We start from the raw sequence: 27,654 nt of genomic DNA, 5'->3' as shown, positions 1-27,654 counted from the left end.
AAGGGCCGACTCAGGGGGCTCTTCTGAGCCAGGCAGTTACACTGCGATTCTAAGGGATGAGAAAACGCGCTTATTTCGGGCTGAAAAACACGTTTTGAAAACTGTCTTGTTCCTGCCCTATAACTTACATGGGGGTGACCAAAGTTGCCTAAACGTGATTATTTCTGCTGATAAACACGTTTTGACAATTTCAGCACACTGGGGTTAAGGGCCGACTCAGTGGGCACTTTTCAACCAAGCAGGTACACTGCGATTCTAAGGGCTGAGAAAACGCGCATATTTCGGGCTGAAAAACACGTTTTGAAAACTGTGCTGTTCCTGCCCTATAACTTACATGGGGGTGACCAAAGTTGCCTAAACGTCTTTATTTCTGCTGATAAACACGTTTTGACAATTTCAGCACACTGGGGTTAAGGGCCGACTCAGTGGGCACTTTTCAACCAAGCAGGTACACTGCGATTCTAAGGGCTGAGAAAACGCGTTTATTTCGGGCTGAAAAACACGTTTTGAAAACTGTGCTGTTCCTGCCCTATAACTTACATGGGGGTGACCAAAGTTGCCTAAACGTCTTTATTTCTGCTGATAAACACGTTTTGACAATTTCAGCACACTGGGGTTAAGGGCTGACTCAGGGGGCTCTTCTGAGCCAGGCAGTTACACTGCGATTCTAAGGGCTGAGAAAACGCGCTTATTTCGGGCTGAAAAACACGTTTTGAAAACTGTCTTGTTCCTGCCCTATAACTTACATGGGGGTGACCAAAGTTGCCTAAACGTGTTTATTTCTGCTGATAAACACGTTTTGACAATTTCAGCACACTGGGGTTAAGGGCCGACTCAGTGGGCACTTTTCAACCAAGCAGGTACACTGCGATTCTAAGGGCTGAGAAAACGCGTTTATTTCGGGCTGAAAAACACGTTTTGAAAACTGTGCTGTTCCTGCCCTATAACTTACATGGGGGTGACCAAAGTTGCCAAAACGTGTTTATTTCTGCTGATAAACACGTTTTGACAATTTCAGCACACTGGGGTTAAGGGCCGACTCAGTGGGCACTTTTCAACCAAGCAGGTACACTGCGATTCTAAGGGCTGAGAAAACGCGTTTATTTCGGGCTGAAAAACACGTTTTGAAAACTGTGCTGTTCCTGCCCTATAACTTACATGGGGGTGACCATAGTTGCCAAAACGTGTTTATTTCTGCTGATAAACACGTTTTGACAATTTCAGCACACTGGGGTTAAGGGCTGACTCAGGGGGCTCTTCTGAGCCAGGCAGTTACACTGCGATTCTAAGGGCTGTGAAAACGCGCTTATTTCGGGCTGAAAAATACGTTTTGAAAACTGTCTTGTTCCTGCCCTATAACTTACATGGGGGTGACCAAAGTTGCCTAAACGTGTTTATTTCTGCTGATAAACACGTTTTGACAATTTCAGCACACTGGGGTTAAGGGCCGACTCAGTGGGCACTTTTCAACCAAGCAGGTACACTGCGATTCTAAGGGCTGAGAAAACGCGTTTATTTCGGGCTGAAAAACACGTTTTGAAAACTGTGCTGTTCCTGCCCTATAACTTACATGGGGGTGACCAAAGTTGCCAAAACGTGTTTATTTCTGCTGATAAACACTTTTTGACAATTTCAGCACACTGGGGTTAAGGGCTGACTCAGGGGGCTCTTCTGAGCCAGGCAGTTACACTGCGATTCTAAGGGCTGAGAAAACGCGCTTATTTCGGGCTGAAAAACACGTTTTGAAAACTGTCTTGTTCCTGCCCTATAACTTACATGGGGGTGACCAAAGTTGCCTAAACGTGTTTATTTCTGCTGATAAACACGTTTTGACAATTTCAGCACACTGGGGTTAAGGGCCGACTCAGTGGGCACTTTTCAACCAAGCAGGTACACTGCGATTATAAGGGCTGAGAAAACGCGTTTATTTCGGGCTGAAAAACACGTTTTGAAAACTGTGCTGTTCCTGCCCTATAACTTACATGGGGGTGACCAAAGTTGCCAAAACGTGTTTATTTCTGCTGATAAACACGTTTTGACAATTTCAGCACAGTGGGGTTAAGGGCCGACTCAGTGGGCACTTTTCAACCAAGCAGGTACATTGCGATTCTAAGGGCTGAGAAAACGCGTTTATTTCGGGCTGAAAAACACGTTTTGAAAACTGTGCTGTTCCTGCCCTATAACTTACATGGGGGTGACCAAAGTTGCCAAAACGTGTTTATTTCTGCTGATAAACACGTTTTGACAATTTCAGCACACTGGGGTTAAGGGCTGACTCAGGGGGCTCTTCTGAGCCAGGCAGTTACACTGCGATTCTAAGGGCTGAGAAAACGCGTTTATTTCGGGCTGAAAAACACGTTTTGAAAACTGTCTTGTTCCTGCCCTATAACTTACATGGGGGTGACCAAAGTTGCCAAAACGTGTTTATTTCTGCTGATAAACACGTTTTGACAATTTCAGCACACTGGGGTTAAGGGCCGACTCAGTGGGCACTTTTCAATCACGCAGGTACACTGCGATTCTAAGGGCTGAGAAAACGCGTTTATTTCGGGCTGAAAAACACGTTTTGAAAACTGTGCTGTTCCTGCCCTATAACTTACATGGGGGTGACCAAAGTTGCCAAAACGTCTTTATTTCTGCTGATAAACACGTTTTGACAATTACAGCACACTGGGGTTAAGGGCCGACTCAGTGGGCACTTTTCAACCAAGCAGGTACACTGCGATTCTAAGGGCTGAGAAAACGCGTTTATTTCGGGCTGAAAAACACGTTTTGAAAACTGTGCTGTTCCTGCCCTATAACTTACATGGGGGTGACCAAAGTTGCCTAAACGTCTTTATTTCTGCTGATAAACACGTTTTGACAATTTCAGCACACTGGGGTTAAGGGCTGACTCAGGGGGCTCTTCTGAGCCAGGCAGTTACACTGCGATTCTAAGGGCTGAGAAAACGCGCTTATTTCGGGCTGAAAAACACGTTTTGAAAACTGTCTTGTTCCTGCCCTATAACTTACATGGGGGTGACCAAAGTTGCCTAAACGTGTTTATTTCTGCTGATAAACACGTTTTGACAATTTCAGCACACTGGGGTTAAGGGCCGACTCAGTGGGCACTTTTCAACCAAGCAGGTACACTGCGATTCTAAGGGCTGAGAAAACGCGTTTATTTCGGGCTGAAAAACACGTTTTGAAAACTGTGCTGTTCCTGCCCTATAACTTACATGGGGGTGACCAAAGTTGCCAAAACGTGTTTATTTCTGCTGATAAACACGTTTTGACAATTTCAGCACACTGGGGTTAAGGGCCGACTCAGTGGGCACTTTTCAATCAAGCAGGTACACTGCGATTCTAAGGGCTGAGAAAACGCGTTTATTTCGGGCTGAAAAACACGTTTTGAAAACTGTGCTGTTCCTGCCCTATAACTTACATGGGGGTGACCAAAGTTGCCTAAACGTGTTTATTTCTGCTGATAAACACGTTTTGACAATTTCAGCACACTGGGGTTAAGGGCCGACTCAGTGGGCACTTTTCAACCAAGCAGGTACACTGCGATTCTAAGGGCTGAGAAAACGCGTTTATTTCGGGCTGAAAAACACGTTTTGAAAACTGTGCTGTTCCTGCCCTATAACTTACATGGGGGTGACCAAAGTTGCCTAAACGTCTTTATTTCTGCTGATAAACACGTTTTGACAATTTCAGCACACTGGGGTTAAGGGCCGACTCAGGGGGCTCTTCTGAGCCAGGCAGTTACACTGCGATTCTAAGGGATGAGAAAACGCGCTTATTTCGGGCTGAAAAACACGTTTTGAAAACTGTCTTGTTCCTGCCCTATAACTTACATGGGGGTGACCAAAGTTGCCTAAACGTGTTTATTTCTGCTGATAAACACGTTTTGACAATTTCAGCACACTGGGGTTAAGGGCCGACTCAGTGGGCACTTTTCAACCAAGCAGGTACACTGCGATTCTAAGGGCTGAGAAAACGCGCATATTTCGGGCTGAAAAACACGTTTTGAAAACTGTGCTGTTCCTGCCCTATAACTTACATGGGGGTGACCAAAGTTGCCAAAACGTGTTTATTTCTGCTGATAAACACGTTTTGACAATTTCAGCACACTGGGGTTAAGGGCCGACTCAGTGGGCACTTTTCAACCAAGCAGGTACACTGCGATTCTAAGGGCTGAGAAAACGCGTTTATTTCGGGCTGAAAAACACGTTTTGAAAACTGTGCTGTTCCTGCCCTATAACTTACATGGGGGTGACCAAAGTTGCCAAAACGTGTTTATTTCTGCTGATAAACACGTTTTGACAATTTCAGCACACTGGGGTTAAGGGCTGACTCAGGGGGCTCTTCTGAGCAAGGTAGTTACACTGCGATTCTAAGGGCTGAGAAAACGCGCTTATTTCGGGCTGAAAAACACGTTTTGAAAACTGTCTTGTTCCTGCGCTATAACTTACATGGGGGTGACCAAAGTTGCCAAAACGTGTTTATTTCTGCTGATAAACACGTTTTGACAATTTCAGCACACTGGGGTTAAGGGCTGACTCAGGGGGCTCTTCTGAGCCAGGCACTTACACTGCGATTCTAAGGGCTGAGAAAACGCGCTTATTTCGGGCTGAAAAACACGTTTTGAAAACTGTCTTGTTCCTGCGCTATAACTTACATGGGGGTGACCAAAGTTGCCTAAACGTGTTTATTTCTGCTGATAAACACGTTTTGACAATTTCAGCACACTGGGGTTAAGGGCCGACTCAGTGGGCACTTTTCAACCAAGCAGGTACACTGCGATTCTAAGGGCTGAGAAAACGCGTTTATTTCGGGCTGAAAAACACGTTTTGAAAACTGTGCTGTTCCTGCCCTATAACTTACATGGGGGTGACCAAAGTTGCCAAAACGTGTTTATTTCTGCTGATAAACACGTTTTGACAATTTCAGCACACTGGGGTTAAGGGCCGACTCAGTGGGCACTTTTCAACCAAGCAGGTACACTGCGATTCTAAGGGCTGAGAAAACGCGTTTATTTCGGGCTAAAAAACACCTTTTGAAAACTGTGCTGTTCCTGCCCTATAACTTACATGGGGGTGACCAAAGTTGCCAAAACGTGTTTATATCTGCTGATAAACACGTTTTGACAATTTCAGCACACTGGGGTTAAGGGCCGACTCAGTGGGAACTTTTCAACAAAGCAGGTACACTGCGATTCTAAGGGCTGAGAAAACGCGTTTATTTCGGGCTGAAAAACACGTTTTGAAAACTGTGCTGTTCCTGCCCTATAACTTACATGGGGGTGACCAAAGTTGCCAAAACGTGTTTATTTCTGCTGATAAACACGTTTTGACAATTTCAGCACACTGGGGTTAAGGGCCGACTCAGGGGGCTCTTCTGAGCCAGGCAGTTACACTGCGATTCTAAGGGCTGAGAAAACGCGCTTATTTCGGGCTGAAAAACACGTTTTGAAAACTGTCTTGTTCCTGCCCTATAACTTACATGGGGGTGACCAAAGTTGCCTAAACGTGTTTATTTCTGCTGATAAACACGTTTTGACAATTTCAGCACACTGGGGTTAAGGGCCGACTCAGTGGGCACTTTTCAACCAAGCAGGTACACTGCGATTCTAAGGGCTGAGAAAACGCGTTTATTTCGGGCTGAAAAACACGTTTTGAAAACTGTGCTGTTCCTGCCCTATAACTTACATGGGGGTGACCAAAGTTGCCTAAACGTGTTTATTTCTGCTGATAAACACGTTTTGACAATTTCAGCACACTGGGGTTAAGGGCCGACTCAGTGGGCACTTTTCAACCAAGCAGGTACACTGCGATTCTAAGGGCTGAGAAAACGCGTTTATTTCGGGCTGAAAAACACGTTTTGAAAACTGTGCTGTTCCTGCCCTATAACTTACATGGGGGTGACCAAAGTTGCCTAAACGTGTTTATTTCTGCTGATAAACACGTTTTGACAATTTCAGCACACTGGGGTTAAGGGCCGACTCAGTGGGCACTTTTCAACCAAGCAGGTACACTGCGATTCTAAGGGCTGAGAAAACGCGTTTATTTCGTGCTGAAAAACACGTTTTGAAAACTGTGCTGTTCCTGCCCTATAACTTACATGGGGGTGACCAAAGTTGCCAAAACGTGTTTATTTCTGCTGATAAACACGTTTTGACAATTTCAGCACACTGGGGTTAAGGGCCGACTCAGGGGGCTCTTCTGAGCCAGGCAGTTACACTGCGATTCTAAGGGCTGAGAAAACGCGCTTATTTCGGGCTGAAAATACGTTTTGAAAACTGTCTTGTTCCTGCCCTATAACTTACATGGGGGTGACCAAAGTTGCCTAAACGTGTTTATTTCTGCTGATAAACACGTTTTGACAATTTCAGCACACTGGGGTTAAGGGCCGACTCAGTGGGCACTTTTCAACCAAGCAGGTACACTGCGATTCTAAGGGCTGAGAAAACGCGTTTATTTCGGGCTGAAAAACACGTTTTGAAAACTGTGCTGTTCCTGCCCTATAACTTACATGGGGGTGACCAAAGTTGCCAAAACGTGTTTATTTCTGCTGATAAACACGTTTTGACAATTTCAGCACACTGGGGTTAAGGGCATACTCAGTGGGCACTTTTCAACCAAGCAGGTACACTGCGATTCTAAGGGCTGAGAAAACGCGTTTATTTCGGACTGAAAAACACGTTTTGACAATTTCAGCACACTGGGGTTAAGGGCTGACTCAGGGGGCTCTTCTGAGCCAGGCAGTTACACTGCGATTCTAAGGGCTGAGAAAACGCGCTTATTTCGGGCTGAAAAACACGTTTTGAAAACTGTGCTGTTCCTGCCCTATAACTTACATGGGGGTGACCAAAGTTGCCTAAACGTGTTTATTTCTGCTGATAAACACGTTTTGACAATTTCAGCACACTGGGGTTAAGGGCCGACTCAGTGGGCACTTTTCAACAAGCAGATACACTGCGATTCTAAGGGCTGAGAAAACAAGTTTATTTCGGGCTAAAAAACACCTTTTTAAAACTGTGCTGTTCCTGCCCTATAACTTACATGGGGGTGACCAAAGTTGCCTAAACGTCTTTATTTCTGCTGAAAAACACGTTTTGACAATTTCAGCACACTGGGGTTAAGGGCCGACTCAGTGGGCACTTTTCAACCAAGCAGGTACACTGCGATTCTAAGGGCTGAGAAAACGCGTTTATTTCGGGCTGAAAAACACGTTTTGAAAACTGTGCTGTTCCTGCCCTATAACTTACATGGGGGTGACCAAAGTTGCCAAAACGTGTTTATTTCTGCTGATAAACACGTTTTGACAATTTCAGCACACTGGGGTTAAGGGCCGACTCAGTGGGCACTTTTCAACCAAGCAGGTACACTGCGATTCTAAGGGCTGAGAAAACGCGTTTATTTCGGGCTGAAAAAAACGTTTTGAAAACTGTGCTGTTCCTGCCCTATAACTTACATGGGGGTGACCAAAGTTGCCAAAACGTGTTTATTTCTGCTGATAAACACGTTTTGACAATTTCAGCACACTGGGGTTAAGGGCCGACTCAGTGGGCACTTTTCAACCAAGCAGGTACACTGCGATTCTAAGGGCTGAGAAAACGCGTTTATTTCGGGCTGAAAAACACGTTTTGAAAACTGTGCTGTTCCTGCCCTATAACTTACATGGGGGTGACCAAAGTTGCCAAAACGTGTTTATTTCTGCTGATAAACACGTTTTGACAATTTCAGCACACTGGGGTTAAGGGCCGACTCAGTGGGCACTTTTCAACCAAGCAGGTACACTGCGATTCTAAGGGCTGAGAAAACGCGTTTATTTCGGGCTGAAAAACACGTTTTGAAAACTGTGCTGTTCCTGCCCTATAACTTACATGGGGGTGACCAAAGTTGCCAAAACGTGTTTATTTCTGCTGATAAACACGTTTTGACAATTTCAGCACACTGGGGTTAAGGGCTGACTCAGGGGGCTCTTCTGAGCCAGGTAGTTACACTGCGATTCTAAGGGCTGAGAAAACGCGTTTATTTCGGGCTGAAAAACACGTTTTGAAAACTGTCTTGTTCCTGCCCTATAACTTACATGGGGGTGACCAAAGTTGCCTTAACGTGTTTATTTCTGCTGATAAACACGTTTTGACAATTTCAGCACACTGGGGTTAAGGGCCGACTCAGTGGGCACTTTTCAACCAAGCAGGTACACTGCGATTCTAAGGGCTGAGAAAACGCGTTTATTTCGGGCTGAAAAACACGTTTTGAAAACTGTGCTGTTCCTGCCCTATAACTTACATGGGGGTGACCAAAGTTGCCAAAACGTGTTTATTTCTGCTGATAAACACGTTTTGACAATTTCAGCACACTGGGGTTAAGGGCCGACTCAGTGGGCACTTTTCAACCAAGCAGGTACACTGCGATTCTAAAGGCTGAGAAAACGCGTTTATTTCGGGCTGAAAAACACGTTTTGAAAACTGTGCTGTTCCTGCCCTATAACTTACATGGGGGTGACCATAGTTGCCAAAACGTGTTTATTTCTGCTGATAAACACGTTTTGACAATTTCAGCACACTGGGGTTAAGGGCTGACTCAGGGGGCTCTTCTGAGCCAGGCAGTTACACTGCGATTCTAAGGGCTGTGAAAACGCGCTTATTTCGGGCTGAAAAATACGTTTTGAAAACTGTCTTGTTCCTGCCCTATAACTTACATGGGGGTGACCAAAGTTGCCTAAACGTGTTTATTTCTGCTGATAAACACGTTTTGACAATTTCAGCACACTGGGGTTAAGGGCCGACTCAGTGGGCACTTTTCAACCAAGCAGGTACACTGCGATTCTAAGGGCTGAGAAAACGCGTTTATTTCGGGCTGAAAAACACGTTTTGAAAACTGTGCTGTTCCTGCCCTATAACTTACATGGGGGTGACCAAAGTTGCCAAAACGTGTTTATTTCTGCTGATAAACACTTTTTGACAATTTCAGCACACTGGGGTTAAGGGCTGACTCAGGGGGCTCTTCTGAGCCAGGCAGTTACACTGCGATTCTAAGGGCTGAGAAAACGCGCTTATTTCGGGCTGAAAAACACGTTTTGAAAACTGTCTTGTTCCTGCCCTATAACTTACATGGGGGTGACCAAAGTTGCCTAAACGTGTTTATTTCTGCTGATAAACACGTTTTGACAATTTCAGCACACTGGGGTTAAGGGCCGACTCAGTGGGCACTTTTCAACCAAGCAGGTACACTGCGATTCTAAGGGCTGAGAAAACGCGTTTATTTCGGGCTGAAAAACACGTTTTGAAAACTGTGCTGTTCCTGCCCTATAACTTACATGGGGGTGACCAAAGTTGCCAAAACGTGTTTATTTCTGCTGATAAACACGTTTTGACAATTTCAGCACAGTGGGGTTAAGGGCCGACTCAGTGGGCACTTTTCAACCAAGCAGGTACATTGCGATTCTAAGGGCTGAGAAAACGCGTTTATTTCGGGCTGAAAAACACGTTTTGAAAACTGTGCTGTTCCTGCCCTATAACTTACATGGGGGTGACCAAAGTTGCCAAAACGTGTTTATTTCTGCTGATAAACACGTTTTGACAATTTCAGCACACTGGGGTTAAGGGCTGACTCAGGGGGCTCTTCTGAGCCAGGCAGTTACACTGCGATTCTAAGGGCTGAGAAAACGCGTTTATTTCGGGCTGAAAAACACGTTTTGAAAACTGTCTTGTTCCTGCCCTATAACTTACATGGGGGTGACCAAAGTTGCCAAAACGTGTTTATTTCTGCTGATAAACACGTTTTGACAATTTCAGCACACTGGGGTTAAGGGCCGACTCAGTGGGCACTTTTCAATCACGCAGGTACACTGCGATTCTAAGGGCTGAGAAAACGCGTTTATTTCGGGCTGAAAAACACGTTTTGAAAACTGTGCTGTTCCTGCCCTATAACTTACATGGGGGTGACCAAAGTTGCCAAAACGTCTTTATTTCTGCTGATAAACACGTTTTGACAATTTCAGCACACTGGGGTTAAGGGCCGACTCAGTGGGCACTTTTCAACCAAGCAGGTACACTGCGATTCTAAGGGCTGAGAAAACGCGTTTATTTCGGGCTGAAAAACACGTTTTGAAAACTGTGCTGTTCCTGCCCTATAACTTACATGGGGTTGACCAAAGTTGCCAAAACGTGTTTATTTCTGCTGATAAACACGTTTTGACAATTTCAGCACACTGGGGTTAAGGGCCGACTCAGTGGGCACTTTTCAACCAAGCAGGTACACTGCGATTCTAAGGGCTGAGAAAACGCGTTTATTTCGGGCTGAAAAACACGTTTTGAAAACTGTGCTGTTCCTACCCTATAACTTACATGGGGGTGACCAAAGTTGCCAAAACGTGTTTATTTCTGCTGATAAACACGTTTTGACAATTTCAGCTCACTGGGGTTAAGGGCCGACTCAGTGGGCACTTTTCAACCAAGCAGGTACACTGCGATTCTAAGGGCTGAGAAAACGCGTTTATTTCGGGCTGAAAAACACGTTTTGAAAACTGTGCTGTTCCTGCCCTATAACTTACATGGGGGTGACCAAAGTTGCCAAAACGTGTTTATTTCTGCTGATAAACACGTTTTGACAATTTCAGCACACTGGGGTTAAGGGCTGACTCAGGGGGCTCTTCTGAGCCAGGCAGTTACACTGCGATTCTAAGGGCTGAGAAAACGCGCTTATTTCGGGCTGAAAAACACGTTTTGAAAACTGTCTTGTTCCTGCCCTATAACTTACATGGGGGTGACCAAAGTTGCCTAAACGTGTTTATTTCTGCTGATAAACACGTTTTGACAATTTCAGCACACTGGGGTTAAGGGCCGACTCAGTGGGCACTTTTCAACCAAGCAGGTACACTGCGATTCTAAGGGCTGAGAAAACGCGTTTATTTCGGGCTGAAAAACACGTTTTGAAAACTGTGCTGTTCCTGCCCTATAACTTACATGGGGGTGACCAAAGTTGCCAAAACGTGTTTATTTCTGCTGATAAACACGTTTTGACAATTACAGCACACTGGGGTTAAGGGCCGACTCAGTGGGCACTTTTCAACCAAGCAGGTACACTGCGATTCTAAGGGCTGAGAAAACGCGTTTATTTCGGGCTGAAAAACACGTTTTGAAAACTGTGCTGTTCCTGCCCTATAACTTACATGGGGGTGACCAAAGTTGCCTAAACGTCTTTATTTCTGCTGATAAACACGTTTTGACAATTTCAGCACACTGGGGTTAAGGGCTGACTCAGGGGGCTCTTCTGAGCCAGGCAGTTACACTGCGATTCTAAGGGCTGAGAAAACGCGCTTATTTCGGGCTGAAAAACACGTTTTGAAAACTGTCTTGTTCCTGCCCTATAACTTACATGGGGGTGACCAAAGTTGCCTAAACGTGTTTATTTCTGCTGATAAACACGTTTTGACAATTTCAGCACACTGGGGTTAAGGGCCGACTCAGTGGGCACTTTTCAACCAAGCAGGTACACTGCGATTCTAAGGGCTGAGAAAACGCGTTTATTTCGGGCTGAAAAACACGTTTTGAAAACTGTGCTGTTCCTGCCCTATAACTTACATGGGGGTGACCAAAGTTGCCAAAACGTGTTTATTTCTGCTGATAAACACGTTTTGACAATTTCAGCACACTGGGGTTAAGGGCCGACTCAGTGGGCACTTTTCAACCAAGCAGGTACACTGCGATTCTAAGGGCTGAGAAAACGCGTTTATTTCGGGCTGAAAAACACGTTTTGAAAACTGTGCTGTTCCTGCCCTATAACTTACATGGGGGTGACCAAAGTTGCCAAAACGTGTTTATTTCTGCTGATAAACACGTTTTGACAATTTCAGCACACTGGGGTTAAGGGCTGACTCAGGGGGCTCTTCTGAGCCAGGCAGTTACACTGCGATTCTAAGGGCTGAGAAAACGCGCTTATTTCGGGCTGAAAAACACGTTTTGAAAACTGTCTTGTTCCTGCCCTATAACTTACATGGGGGTGACCAAAGTTGCCTAAACGTGTTTATTTCTGCTGATAAACACGTTTTGACAATTTCAGCACACTGGGGTTAAGGGCCGACTCAGTGGGCACTTTTCAACCAAGCAGGTACACTGCGATTCTAAGGGCTGAGAAAACGCGTTTATTTCGGGCTGAAAAACACGTTTTGAAAACTGTGCTGTTCCTGCCCTATAACTTACATGGGGGTGACCAAAGTTGCCAAAACGTGTTTATTTCTGCTGATAAACACGTTTTGACAATTACAGCACACTGGGGTTAAGGGCCGACTCAGTGGGCACTTTTCAACCAAGCAGGTACACTGCGATTCTAAGGGCTGAGAAAACGCGTTTATTTCGGGCTGAAAAACACGTTTTGAAAACTGTGCTGTTCCTGCCCTATAACTTACATGGGGGTGACCAAAGTTGCCTAAACGTCTTTATTTCTGCTGATAAACACGTTTTGACAATTTCAGCACACTGGGGTTAAGGGCTGACTCAGGGGGCTCTTCTGAGCCAGGCAGTTACACTGCGATTCTAAGGGCTGAGAAAACGCGCTTATTTCGGGCTGAAAAACACGTTTTGAAAACTGTCTTGTTCCTGCCCTATAACTTACATGGGGGTGACCAAAGTTGCCTAAACGTGTTTATTTCTGCTGATAAACACGTTTTGACAATTTCAGCACACTGGGGTTAAGGGCCGACTCAGTGGGCACTTTTCAACCAAGCAGGTACACTGCGATTCTAAGGGCTGAGAAAACGCGTTTATTTCGGGCTGAAAAACACGTTTTGAAAACTGTGCTGTTCCTGCCCTATAACTTACATGGGGGTGACCAAAGTTGCCAAAACGTGTTTATTTCTGCTGATAAACACGTTTTGACAATTTCAGCACACTGGGGTTAAGGGCCGACTCAGTGGGCACTTTTCAATCAAGCAGGTACACTGCGATTCTAAGGGCTGAGAAAACGCGTTTATTTCGGGCTGAAAAACACGTTTTGAAAACTGTGCTGTTCCTGCCCTATAACTTACATGGGGGTGACCAAAGTTGCCTAAACGTGTTTATTTCTGCTGATAAACACGTTTTGACAATTTCAGCACACTGGGGTTAAGGGCCGACTCAGTGGGCACTTTTCAACCAAGCAGGTACACTGCGATTCTAAGGGCTGAGAAAACGCGTTTATTTCGGTCTGAAAAACACGTTTTGAAAACTGTGCTGTTCCTGCCCTATAACTTACATGGGGGTGACCCAAGTTGCCTAAACGTCTTTATTTCTGCTGATAAACACGTTTTGACAATTTCAGCACACTGGGGTTAAGGGCTGACTCAGGGGGCTCTTCTGAGCCAGGCAGTTACACTGCGATTCTAAGGGCTGAGAAAACGCGCTTATTTCGGGCTGAAAAACACGTTTTGAAAACTGTCTTGTTCCTGCCCTATAACTTACATGGGGGTGACCAAAGTTGCCTAAACGTGTTTATTTCTGCTGATAAACACGTTTTGACAATTTCAGCACACTGGGGTTAAGGGCCGACTCAGTGGGCACTTTTCAACCAAGCAGGTACACTGCGATTCTAAGGGCTGAGAAAACGCGTTTATTTCGGGCTAAAAAACACCTTTTGAAAACTGTGCTGTTCCTGCCCTATAACTTACATGGGGGTGACCAAAGTTGCCAAAACGTGTTTATTTCTGCTGATAAACACGTTTTGACAATTTCAGCACACTGGGGTTAAGGGCCGACTCAGTGGGCACTTTTCAACCAAGCAGGTACACTGCGATTCTAAGGGCTGAGAAAACGCGTTTATTTCGGGCTGAAAAACACGTTTTGAAAACTGTGCTTTTCCTGCCCTATAACTTACATGGGGGTGACCAAAGTTGCCAAAACGTGTTTATTTCTGCTGATAAACACGTTTTGACAATTTCAGCACACTGGGGTTAAGGGCCGACTCAGGGGGCTCTTCTGAGCCAGGCAGTTACACTGCGATTCTAAGGGATGAGAAAACGCGCTTATTTCGGGCTGAAAAACACGTTTTGAAAACTGTCTTGTTCCTGCCCTATAACTTACATGGGGGTGACCAAAGTTGCCTAAACGTGTTTATTTCTGCTGATAAACACGTTTTGACAATTTCAGCACACTGGGGTTAAGGGCCGACTCAGTGGGCACTTTTCAACCAAGCAGGTACACTGCGATTCTAAGGGCTGAGAAATCGCGTTTATTTCGTGCTGAAAAACACGTTTTGAAAACTGTGCTGTTCCTGCCCTATAACTTACATGGGGGTGACCAAAGTTGCCAAAACGTGTTTATTTCTGCTGATAAACACGTTTTGACAATTTCAGCACACTGGGGTTAAGGGCCGACTCAGTGGGCACTTTTCAACCAAGCAGGTACACTGCGATTCTAAGGGCTGAGAAAACGCGTTTTTTTGGGCTGAAAAACACGTTTTGAAAACTGTGCTGTTCCTGCCCTATAACTTACATGGGGGTGACCAAAGTTGCCAAAACGTGTTTATTTCTGCTGATAAACACGTTTTGACAATTTCAGCACACTGGGGTTAAGGGCCGACTCAGTGGGCACTTTTCAACCAAGCAGGTACACTGCGATTCTAAGGGCTGAGAAAACGCGTTTATTTCGGGCTGAAAAACACGTTTTGAAAACTGTGCTGTTCCTGCCCTATAACTTACATGGGGGTGACCAAAGTTGCCAAAACGTGTTTATTTCTGCTGATAAACACGTTTTGACAATTTCAGCACACTGGGGTTAAGGGCTGACTCAGGGGGCTCTTCTGAGCAAGGTAGTTACACTGCGATTCTAAGGGCTGAGAAAACGCGCTTATTTCGGGCTGAAAAACACGTTTTGAAAACTGTCTTGTTCCTGCCCTATAACTTACATGGGGGTGACCAAAGTTGCCTAAACGTGTTTATTTCTGCTGATAAACACGTTTTGACAATTTCAGCACACTGGGGTTAAGGGCCGACTCAGTAGGCACTTTTCAACCAAGCAGGTACACTGCGATTCTAAGGGCTGAGAAAACGCGTTTATTTCGGGCTGAAAAACACGTTTTGAAAACTGTGCTGTTCCTGCCCTATAACTTACATGGGGGTGACCAAAGTTGCCAAAACGTGTTTATTTCTGCTGATAAACACGTTTTGACAATTTCAGCACACTGGGGTTAAGGGCCGACTCAGTGGGCACTTTTCAACCAAGCAGGTACACTGCGATTCTAAGGGCTGAGAAAACGCGTTTATTTCGGGCTGAAAAACACGTTTTGAAAACTGTGCTGTTCCTGCCCTATAACTTACATGGGGGTGACCAAAGTTGCCAAAACGTGTTTATTTCTGCTGATAAACACGTTTTGACAATTTCAGCACACTGGGGTTAAGGGCTGACTCAGGGGGCTCTTCTGAGCCAGGCACTTACACTGCGATTCTAAGGGCTGAGAAAACGCGCTTATTTCGGGCTGAAAAACACGTTTTGAAAACTGTCTTGTTCCTGCCCTATAACTTACATGGGGGTGACCAAAGTTGCCTAAACGTGTTTATTTCTGCTGATAAACACGTTTTGACAATTTCAGCACACTGGGGTTAAGGGCCGACTCAGTGGGCACTTTTCAACCAAGCAGGTACACTGCGATTCTAAGGGCTGAGAAAACGCGTTTATTTCGGGCTGAAAAACACGTTTTGAAAACTGTGCTGTTCCTGCCCTATAACTTACATGGGGGTGACCAAAGTTGCCAAAACGTGTTTATTTCTGCTGATAAACACGTTTTGACAATTTCAGCACACTGGGGTTAAGGGCCGACTCAGTGGGCACTTTTCAACCAAGCAGGTACACTGCGATTCTAAGGGCTGAGAAAACGCGTTTATTTCGGGCTGAAAAACACGTTTTGAAAACTGTGCTGTTCCTGCCCTATAACTTACATGGGGGTGACCAAAGTTGCCAAAACGTGTTTATTTCTGCTGATAAACACGTTTTGACAATTTCAGCACACTGGGGTTAAGGGCCGACTCAGGGGGCTCTTCTGAGCCAGGCAGTTACACTGCGATTCTAAGGGCTGAGAAAACGCGCTTATTTCGGGCTGAAAAACACGTTTTGAAAACTGTCTTGTTCCTGCCCTATAACTTACATGGGGGTGACCAAAGTTGCCTAAACGTGTTTATTTCTGCTGATAAACACGTTTTGACAATTTCAGGACACTGGGGTTAAGGGCCGACTCAGTGGGCACTTTTCAACCAAGCAGGTACACTGCGATTCTAAGGGCTGAGAAAACGCGTTTATTTCGGGCTGAAAAACACGTTTTGAAAACTGTGCTGTTCCTGCCCTATAACTTACATGGGGGTGACCAAAGTTGCCTAAACGTGTTTATTTCTGCTGATAAACACGTTTTGACAATTTCAGCACACTGGGGTTAAGGGCCGACTCAGTGGGCACTTTTCAACCAAGCAGGTACACTGCGATTCTAAGGGCTGAGAAAACGCGTTTATTTCGGGCTGAAAAACACGTTTTGAAAACTGTGCTGTTCCTGCCCTATAACTTACATGGGGGTGACCAAAGTTGCCTAAACGTCTTTATTTCTGCTGATAAACACGTTTTGACAATTTCAGCACACTGGGGTTAAGGGCTGACTCAGGGGGCTCTTCTGAGCCAGGCAGTTACACTGCGATTCTAAGGGCTGAGAAAACGCGCTTATTTCGGGCTGAAAAACACGTTTTGAAAACTGTCTTGTTCCTGCCCTATAACTTACATGGGGGTGACCAAAGTTGCCTAAACGTGTTTATTTCTGCTGATAAACACGTTTTGACAATTTCAGCACACTGGGGTTAAGGGCCGACTCAGTGGGCACTTTTCAACCAAGCAGGTACACTGCGATTCTAAGGGCTGAGAAAACGCGTTTATTTCGGGCTGAAAAACACGTTTTGAAAACTGTGCTGTTCCTGCCCTATAACTTACATGGGGGTGACCAAAGTTGCCTAAACGTGTTTATTTCTGCTGATAAACACGTTTTGACAATTTCAGCACACTGGGGTTAAGGGCCGACTCAGTGGGCACTTTTCAACCAAGCAGGTACACTGCGATTCTAAGGGCTGAGAAAACGCGTTTATTTCGGGCTGAAAAACACGTTTTGAAAACTGTGCTGTTCCTGCCCTATAACTTACATGGGGGTGACCAAAGTTGCCTAAACGTCTTTATTTCTGCTGATAAACACGTTTTGACAATTTCAGCACACTGGGGTTAAGGGCTGACTCAGGGGGCTCTTCTGAGCCAGGCAGTTACACTGCGATTCTAAGGGCTGAGAAAACGCGCTTATTTCGGGCTGAAAAACACGTTTTGAAAACTGTCTTGTTCCTGCCCTATAACTTACATGGGGGTGACCAAAGTTGCCTAAACGTGTTTATTTCTGCTGATAAACACGTTTTGACAATTTCAGCACACTGGGGTTAAGGGCCGACTCAGTGGGCACTTTTCAACCAAGCAGGTACACTGCGATTCTAAGGGCTGAGAAAACGCGTTTATTTCGGGCTGAAAAACACGTTTTGAAAACTGTGCTGTTCCTGCCCTATAACTTACATGGGGGTGACCAAAGTTGCCAAAACGTGTTTATTTCTGCTGATAAACACGTTTTGACAATTTCAGCACACTGGGGTTAAGGGCCGACTCAGGGGGCTCTTCTGAGCCAGGCAGTTACACTGCGATTCTAAGGGCTGAGAAAACGCGCTTATTTCGGGCTGAAAAACACGTTTTGAAAACTGTCTTGTTCCTGCCCTATAACTTACATGGGGGTGACCAAAGTTGCCTAAACGTGTTTATTTCTGCTGATAAACACGTTTTGACAATTTCAGCACACTGGGGTTAAGGGCCGACTCAGTGGGCACTTTTCAACCAAGCAGGTACACTGCGATTCTAAGGGCTGAGAAAACGCGTTTATTTCGGGCTGAAAAACACGTTTTGAAAACTGTCTTGTTCCTGCCCTATAACTTACATGGGGGTGACCAAAGTTGCCAAAACGTGTTTATTTCTGCTGATAAACACGTTTTGACAATTTCAGCACACTGGGGTTAAGGGCCGACTCAGTGGGCACTTTTCAATCACGCAGGTACACTGCGATTCTAAGGGCTGAGAAAACGCGTTTATTTCGGGCTGAAAAACACGTTTTGAAAACTGTGCTGTTCCTGCCCTATAACTTACATGGGGGTGACCAAAGTTGCCAAAACGTCTTTATTTCTGCTGATAAACACGTTTTGACAATTACAGCACACTGGGGTTAAGGGCCGACTCAGTGGGCACTTTTCAACCAAGCAGGTACACTGCGATTCTAAGGGCTGAGAAAACGCGTTTATTTCGGGCTGAAAAACACGTTTTGAAAACTGTGCTGTTCCTGCCCTATAACTTACATGGGGGTGACCAAAGTTGCCTAAACGTCTTTATTTCTGCTGATAAACACGTTTTGACAATTTCAGCACACTGGGGTTAAGGGCTGACTCAGGGGGCTCTTCTGAGCCAGGCAGTTACACTGCGATTCTAAGGGCTGAGAAAACGCGCTTATTTCGGGCTGAAAAACACGTTTTGAAAACTGTCTTGTTCCTGCCCTATAACTTACATGGGGGTGACCAAAGTTGCCTAAACGTGTTTATTTCTGCTGATAAACACGTTTTGACAATTTCAGCACACTGGGGTTAAGGGCCGACTCAGTGGGCACTTTTCAACCAAGCAGGTACACTGCGATTCTAAGGGCTGAGAAAACGCGTTTATTTCGGGCTGAAAAACACGTTTTGAAAACTGTGCTGTTCCTGCCCTATAACTTACATGGGGGTGACCAAAGTTGCCAAAACGTGTTTATTTCTGCTGATAAACACGTTTTGACAATTTCAGCACACTGGGGTTAAGGGCCGACTCAGTGGGCACTTTTCAATCAAGCAGGTACACTGCGATTCTAAGGGCTGAGAAAACGCGTTTATTTCGGGCTGAAAAACACGTTTTGAAAACTGTGCTGTTCCTGCCCTATAACTTACATGGGGGTGACCAAAGTTGCCTAAACGTGTTTATTTCTGCTGATAAACACGTTTTGACAATTTCAGCACACTGGGGTTAAGGGCCGACTCAGTGGGCACTTTTCAACCAAGCAGGTACACTGCGATTCTAAGGGCTGAGAAAACGCGTTTATTTCGGGCTGAAAAACACGTTTTGAAAACTGTGCTGTTCCTGCCCTATAACTTACATGGGGGTGACCAAAGTTGCCTAAACGTCTTTATTTCTGCTGATAAACACGTTTTGACAATTTCAGCACACTGGGGTTAAGGGCCGACTCAGGGGGCTCTTCTGAGCCAGGCAGTTACACTGCGATTCTAAGGGATGAGAAAACGCGCTTATTTCGGGCTGAAAAACACGTTTTGAAAACTGTCTTGTTCCTGCCCTATAACTTACATGGGGGTGACCAAAGTTGCCTAAACGTGTTTATTTCTGCTGATAAACACGTTTTGACAATTTCAGCACACTGGGGTTAAGGGCCGACTCAGTGGGCACTTTTCAACCAAGCAGGTACACTGCGATTCTAAGGGCTGAGAAAACGCGCATATTTCGGGCTGAAAAACACGTTTTGAAAACTGTGCTGTTCCTGCCCTATAACTTACATGGGGGTGACCAAAGTTGCCAAAACGTGTTTATTTCTGCTGATAAACACGTTTTGACAATTTCAGCACACTGGGGTTAAGGGCCGACTCAGTGGGCACTTTTCAACCAAGCAGGTACACTGCGATTCTAAGGGCTGAGAAAACGCGTTTATTTCGGGCTGAAAAACACGTTTTGAAAACTGTGCTGTTCCTGCCCTATAACTTACATGGGGGTGACCAAAGTTGCCAAAACGTGTTTATTTCTGCTGATAAACACGTTTTGACAATTTCAGCACACTGGGGTTAAGGGCTGACTCAGGGGGCTCTTCTGAGCAAGGTAGTTACACTGCGATTCTAAGGGCTGAGAAAACGCGCTTATTTCGGGCTGAAAAACACGTTTTGAAAACTGTCTTGTTCCTGCGCTATAACTTACATGGGGGTGACCAAAGTTGCCAAAACGTGTTTATTTCTGCTGATAAACACGTTTTGACAATTTCAGCACACTGGGGTTAAGGGCTGACTCAGGGGGCTCTTCTGAGCCAGGCAGTTACACTGCGATTCTAAGGGCTGAGAAAACGCGTTTATTTCGGGCTGAAAAACAAGTTGCCAAAACGTGTTTATTTCTGCTGATAAACACGTTTTGACAATTTCAGCACACTGGGGATAAGGGCTGACTCAGGGGGCTCTTCTGAGCCAGGCAGTTACACTGCGATTCTAAGGGCTGAGAAAACGCGTTTATTTCGGGCTGAAAAACACGTTTTGAAAACTGTCTTGTTCCTGCCCTATAACTTACATGGGGGTGACCAAAGTTGCCAAAACGTGTTTATTTCTGCTGATAAACACGTTTTGACAATTTCAGCACACTGGGGTTAAGGGCCGACTCAGTGGGCACTTTTCAACCAAGCAGGTACACTGCGATTATAAGGGCTGAGAAAACGCGTTTATTTCGGGCTGAAAAACACGTTTTGAAAACTGTGCTGTTCCTGCCCTATAACTTACATGGGGGTGACCAAAGTTGCCAAAACGTGTTTATTTCTGCTGATAAACACGTTTTGACAATTTCAGCACAGTGGGGTTAAGGGCCGACTCAGTGGGCACTTTTCAACCAAGCAGGTACATTGCGATTCTAAGGGCTGAGAAAACGCGTTTATTTCGGGCTGAAAAACACGTTTTGAAAACTGTGCTGTTCCTGCCCTATAACTTACATGGGGGTGACCAAAGTTGCCTAAACGTGTTTATTTCTGCTGATAAACACGTTTTGACAATTTCAGCACACTGGGGTTAAGGGCCGACTCAGTGGGCACTTTTCAACCAAGCAGGTACACTGCGATTCTAAGGGCTGAGAAAACGCGTTTATTTCGGGCTGAAAAACACGTTTTGAAAACTGTGCTGTTCCTGCCCTATAACTTACATGGGGGTGACCAAAGTTGCCAAAACGTGTTTATTTCTGCTGATAAACACGTTTTGACAATTTCAGCACACTGGGGTTAAGGGCCGACTCAGTGGGCACTTTTCAATCAAGCAGGTACACTGCGATTCTAAGGGCTGAGAAAACGCGTTTATTTCGGGCTGAAAAACACGTTTTGAAAACTGTGCTGTTCCTGCCCTATAACTTACATGGGGGTGACCAAAGTTGCCTAAACGTGTTTATTTCTGCTGATAAACACGTTTTGACAATTTCAGCACACTGGGGTTAAGGGCCGACTCAGTGGGCACTTTTCAACCAAGCAGGTACACTGCGATTCTAAGGGCTGAGAAAACGCGTTTATTTCGGGCTGAAAAACACGTTTTGAAAACTGTGCTGTTCCTGCCCTATAACTTACATGGGGGTGACCAAAGTTGCCTAAACGTCTTTATTTCTGCTGATAAACACGTTTTGACAATTTCAGCACACTGGGGTTAAGGGCCGACTCAGGGGGCTCTTCTGAGCCAGGCAGTTACACTGCGATTCTAAGGGATGAGAAAACGCGCTTATTTCGGGCTGAAAAACACGTTTTGAAAACTGTGCTGTTCCTGCCCTATAACTTACATGGGGGTGACCAAAGTTGCCAAAACGTGTTTATTTCTGCTGATAAACACGTTTTGACAATTTCAGCACACTGGGGTTAAGGGCTGACTCAGGGGGCTCTTCTGAGCAAGGTAGTTACACTGCGATTCTAAGGGCTGAGAAAACGCGCTTATTTCGGGCTGAAAAACACGTTTTGAAAACTGTCTTGTTCCTGCGCTATAACTTACATGGGGGTGACCAAAGTTGCCAAAACGTGTTTATTTCTGCTGATAAACACGTTTTGACAATTTCAGCACACTGGGGTTAAGGGCTGACTCAGGGGGCTCTTCTGAGCCAGGCACTTACACTGCGATTCTAAGGGCTGAGAAAACGCGCTTATTTCGGGCTGAAAAACACGTTTTGAAAACTGTCTTGTTCCTGCGCTATAACTTACATGGGGGTGACCAAAGTTGCCTAAACGTGTTTATTTCTGCTGATAAACACGTTTTGACAATTTCAGCACACTGGGGTTAAGGGCCGACTCAGTGGGCACTTTTCAACCAAGCAGGTACACTGCGATTCTAAGGGCTGAGAAAACGCGTTTATTTCGGGCTGAAAAACACGTTTTGAAAACTGTGCTGTTCCTGCCCTATAACTTACATGGGGGTGACCAAAGTTGCCAAAACGTGTTTATTTCTGCTGATAAACACGTTTTGACAATTTCAGCACACTGGGGTTAAGGGCCGACTCAGTGGGCACTTTTCAACCAAGCAGGTACACTGCGATTCTAAGGGCTGAGAAAACGCGTTTATTTCGGGCTAAAAAACACCTTTTGAAAACTGTGCTGTTCCTGCCCTATAACTTACATGGGGGTGACCAAAGTTGCCAAAACGTGTTTATATCTGCTGATAAACACGTTTTGACAATTTCAGCACACTGGGGTTAAGGGCCGACTCAGTGGGAACTTTTCAACAAAGCAGGTACACTGCGATTCTAAGGGCTGAGAAAACGCGTTTATTTCGGGCTGAAAAACACGTTTTGAAAACTGTGCTGTTCCTGCCCTATAACTTACATGGGGGTGACCAAAGTTGCCAAAACGTGTTTATTTCTGCTGATAAACACGTTTTGACAATTTCAGCACACTGGGGTTAAGGGCCGACTCAGGGGGCTCTTCTGAGCCAGGCAGTTACACTGCGATTCTAAGGGCTGAGAAAACGCGCTTATTTCGGGCTGAAAAACACGTTTTGAAAACTGTCTTGTTCCTGCCCTATAACTTACATGGGGGTGACCAAAGTTGCCTAAACGTGTTTATTTCTGCTGATAAACACGTTTTGACAATTTCAGCACACTGGGGTTAAGGGCCGACTCAGTGGGCACTTTTCAACCAAGCAGGTACACTGCGATTCTAAGGGCTGAGAAAACGCGTTTATTTCGGGCTGAAAAACACGTTTTGAAAACTGTGCTGTTCCTGCCCTATAACTTACATGGGGGTGACCAAAGTTGCCTAAACGTGTTTATTTCTGCTGATAAACACGTTTTGACAATTTCAGCACACTGGGGTTAAGGGCCGACTCAGTGGGCACTTTTCAACCAAGCAGGTACACTGCGATTCTAAGGGCTGAGAAAACGCGTTTATTTCGGGCTGAAAAACACGTTTTGAAAACTGTGCTGTTCCTGCCCTATAACTTACATGGGGGTGACCAAAGTTGCCTAAACGTGTTTATTTCTGCTGATAAACACGTTTTGACAATTTCAGCACACTGGGGTTAAGGGCCGACTCAGTGGGCACTTTTCAACCAAGCAGGTACACTGCGATTCTAAGGGCTGAGAAAACGCGTTTATTTCGTGCTGAAAAACACGTTTTGAAAACTGTGCTGTTCCTGCCCTATAACTTACATGGGGGTGACCAAAGTTGCCAAAACGTGTTTATTTCTGCTGATAAACACGTTTTGACAATTTCAGCACACTGGGGTTAAGGGCCGACTCAGGGGGCTCTTCTGAGCCAGGCAGTTACACTGCGATTCTAAGGGCTGAGAAAACGCGCTTATTTCGGGCTGAAAATACGTTTTGAAAACTGTCTTGTTCCTGCCCTATAACTTACATGGGGGTGACCAAAGTTGCCTAAACGTGTTTATTTCTGCTGATAAACACGTTTTGACAATTTCAGCACACTGGGGTTAAGGGCCGACTCAGTGGGCACTTTTCAACCAAGCAGGTACACTGCGATTCTAAGGGCTGAGAAAACGCGTTTATTTCGGGCTGAAAAACACGTTTTGAAAACTGTGCTGTTCCTGCCCTATAACTTACATGGGGGTGACCAAAGTTGCCAAAACGTGTTTATTTCTGCTGATAAACACGTTTTGACAATTTCAGCACACTGGGGTTAAGGGCATACTCAGTGGGCACTTTTCAACCAAGCAGGTACACTGCGATTCTAAGGGCTGAGAAAACGCGTTTATTTCGGACTGAAAAACACGTTTTGACAATTTCAGCACACTGGGGTTAAGGGCTGACTCAGGGGGCTCTTCTGAGCCAGGCAGTTACACTGCGATTCTAAGGGCTGAGAAAACGCGCTTATTTCGGGCTGAAAAACACGTTTTGAAAACTGTGCTGTTCCTGCCCTATAACTTACATGGGGGTGACCAAAGTTGCCTAAACGTGTTTATTTCTGCTGATAAACACGTTTTGACAATTTCAGCACACTGGGGTTAAGGGCCGACTCAGTGGGCACTTTTCAACAAAGCAGATACACTGCGATTCTAAGGGCTGAGAAAACAAGTTTATTTCGGGCTAAAAAACACCTTTTGAAAACTGTGCTGTTCCTGCCCTATAACTTACATGGGGGTGACCAAAGTTGCCTAAACGTCTTTATTTCTGCTGAAAAACACGTTTTGACAATTTCAGCACACTGGGGTTAAGGGCCGACTCAGTGGGCACTTTTCAACCAAGCAGGTACACTGCGATTCTAAGGGCTGAGAAAACGCGTTTATTTCGGGCTGAAAAACACGTTTTGAAAACTGTGCTGTTCCTGCCCTATAACTTACATGGGGGTGACCAAAGTTGCCAAAACGTGTTTATTTCTGCTGATAAACACGTTTTGACAATTTCAGCACACTGGGGTTAAGGGCCGACTCAGTGGGCACTTTTCAACCAAGCAGGTACACTGCGATTCTAAGGGCTGAGAAAACGCGTTTATTTCGGGCTGAAAAAAACGTTTTGAAAACTGTGCTGTTCCTGCCCTATAACTTACATGGGGGTGACCAAAGTTGCCAAAACGTGTTTATTTCTGCTGATAAACACGTTTTGACAATTTCAGCACACTGGGGTTAAGGGCCGACTCAGTGGGCACTTTTCAACCAAGCAGGTACACTGCGATTCTAAGGGCTGAGAAAACGCGTTTATTTCGGGCTGAAAAACACGTTTTGAAAACTGTGCTGTTCCTGCCCTATAACTTACATGGGGGTGACCAAAGTTGCCAAAACGTGTTTATTTCTGCTGATAAACACGTTTTGACAATTTCAGCACACTGGGGTTAAGGGCCGACTCAGTGGGCACTTTTCAACCAAGCAGGTACACTGCGATTCTAAGGGCTGAGAAAACGCGTTTATTTCGGGCTGAAAAACACGTTTTGAAAACTGTGCTGTTCCTGCCCTATAACTTACATGGGGGTGACCAAAGTTGCCAAAACGTGTTTATTTCTGCTGATAAACACGTTTTGACAATTTCAGCACACTGGGGTTAAGGGCTGACTCAGGGGGCTCTTCTGAGCCAGGTAGTTACACTGCGATTCTAAGGGCTGAGAAAACGCGTTTATTTCGGGCTGAAAAACACGTTTTGAAAACTGTCTTGTTCCTGCCCTATAACTTACATGGGGGTGACCAAAGTTGCCTTAACGTGTTTATTTCTGCTGATAAACACGTTTTGACAATTTCAGCACACTGGGGTTAAGGGCCGACTCAGTGGGCACTTTTCAACCAAGCAGGTACACTGCGATTCTAAGGGCTGAGAAAACGCGTTTATTTCGGGCTGAAAAACACGTTTTGAAAACTGTGCTGTTCCTGCCCTATAACTTACATGGGGGTGACCAAAGTTGCCAAAACGTGTTTATTTCTGCTGATAAACACGTTTTGACAATTTCAGCACACTGGGGTTAAGGGCCGACTCAGTGGGCACTTTTCAACCAAGCAGGTACACTGCGATTCTAAGGGCTGAGAAAACGCGTTTATTTCGGGCTGAAAAACACGTTTTGAAAACTGTGCTGTTCCTGCCCTATAACTTACATGGGGGTGACCATAGTTGCCAAAACGTGTTTATTTCTGCTGATAAACACGTTTTGACAATTTCAGCACACTGGGGTTAAGGGCTGACTCAGGGGGCTCTTCTGAGCCAGGCAGTTACACTGCGATTCTAAGGGCTGTGAAAACGCGCTTATTTCGGGCTGAAAAATACGTTTTGAAAACTGTCTTGTTCCTGCCCTATAACTTACATGGGGGTGACCAAAGTTGCCTAAACGTGTTTATTTCTGCTGATAAACACGTTTTGACAATTTCAGCACACTGGGGTTAAGGGCCGACTCAGTGGGCACTTTTCAACCAAGCAGGTACACTGCGATTCTAAGGGCTGAGAAAACGCGTTTATTTCGGGCTGAAAAACACGTTTTGAAAACTGTGCTGTTCCTGCCCTATAACTTACATGGGGGTGACCAAAGTTGCATAAACGTGTTTATTTCTGCTGATAAACACTTTTTGACAATTTCAGCACACTGGGGTTAAGGGCTGACTCAGGGGGCTCTTCTGAGCCAGGCAGTTACACTGCGATTCTAAGGGCTGAGAAAACGCGCTTATTTCGGGCTGAAAAACACGTTTTGAAAACTGTCTTGTTCCTGCCCTATAACTTACATGGGGGTGACCAAAGTTGCCTAAACGTGTTTATTTCTGCTGATAAACACGTTTTGACAATTTCAGCACACTGGGGTTAAGGGCCGACTCAGTGGGCACTTTTCAACCAAGCAGGTACACTGCGATTCTAAGGGCTGAGAAAACGCGTTTATTTCGGGCTGAAAAACACGTTTTGAAAACTGTGCTGTTCCTGCCCTATAACTTACATGGGGGTGACCAAAGTTGCCAAAACGTGTTTATTTCTGCTGATAAACACGTTTTGACAATTTCAGCACAGTGGGGTTAAGGGCCGACTCAGTGGGCACTTTTCAACCAAGCAGGTACATTGCGATTCTAAGGGCTGAGAAAACGCGTTTATTTCGGGCTGAAAAACACGTTTTGAAAACTGTGCTGTTCCTGCCCTATAACTTACATGGGGGTGACCAAAGTTGCCAAAACGTGTTTATTTCTGCTGATAAACACGTTTTGACAATTTCAGCACACTGGGGTTAAGGGCTGACTCAGGGGGCTCTTCTGAGCCAGGCAGTTACACTGCGATTCTAAGGGCTGAGAAAACGCGTTTATTTCGGGCTGAAAAACACGTTTTGAAAACTGTCTTGTTCCTGCCCTATAACTTACATGGGGGTGACCAAAGTTGCCAAAACGTGTTTATTTCTGCTGATAAACACGTTTTGACAATTTCAGCACACTGGGGTTAAGGGCCGACTCAGTGGGCACTTTTCAATCACGCAGGTACACTGCGATTCTAAGGGCTGAGAAAACGCGTTTATTTCGGGCTGAAAAACACGTTTTGAAAACTGTGCTGTTCCTGCCCTATAACTTACATGGGGGTGACCAAAGTTGCCAAAACGTCTTTAGTTCTGCTGATAAACACGTTTTGACAATTTCAGCACACTGGGGTTAAGGGCCGACTCAGTGGGCACTTTTCAACCAAGCAGGTACACTGCGATTCTAAGGGCTGAGAAAACGCGTTTATTTCGGGCTGAAAAACACGTTTTGAAAACTGTGCTGTTCCTGCCCTATAACTTACATGGGGTTGACCAAAGTTGCCAAAACGTGTTTATTTCTGCTGATAAACACGTTTTGACAATTTCAGCACACTGGGGTTAAGGGCCGACTCAGTGGGCACTTTTCAACCAAGCAGGTACACTGCGATTCTAAGGGCTGAGAAAACGCGTTTAT

The sequence above is a fragment of the Atractosteus spatula genome, chromosome 10 (genome assembly GCF_055471065.1).
Source record: "Atractosteus spatula isolate fAtrSpa1 chromosome 10, fAtrSpa1.hap1, whole genome shotgun sequence".
Taxonomy (NCBI): domain Eukaryota; kingdom Metazoa; phylum Chordata; class Actinopteri; order Semionotiformes; family Lepisosteidae; genus Atractosteus; species Atractosteus spatula.
This window is presented reverse-complemented; position numbering follows the sequence as displayed.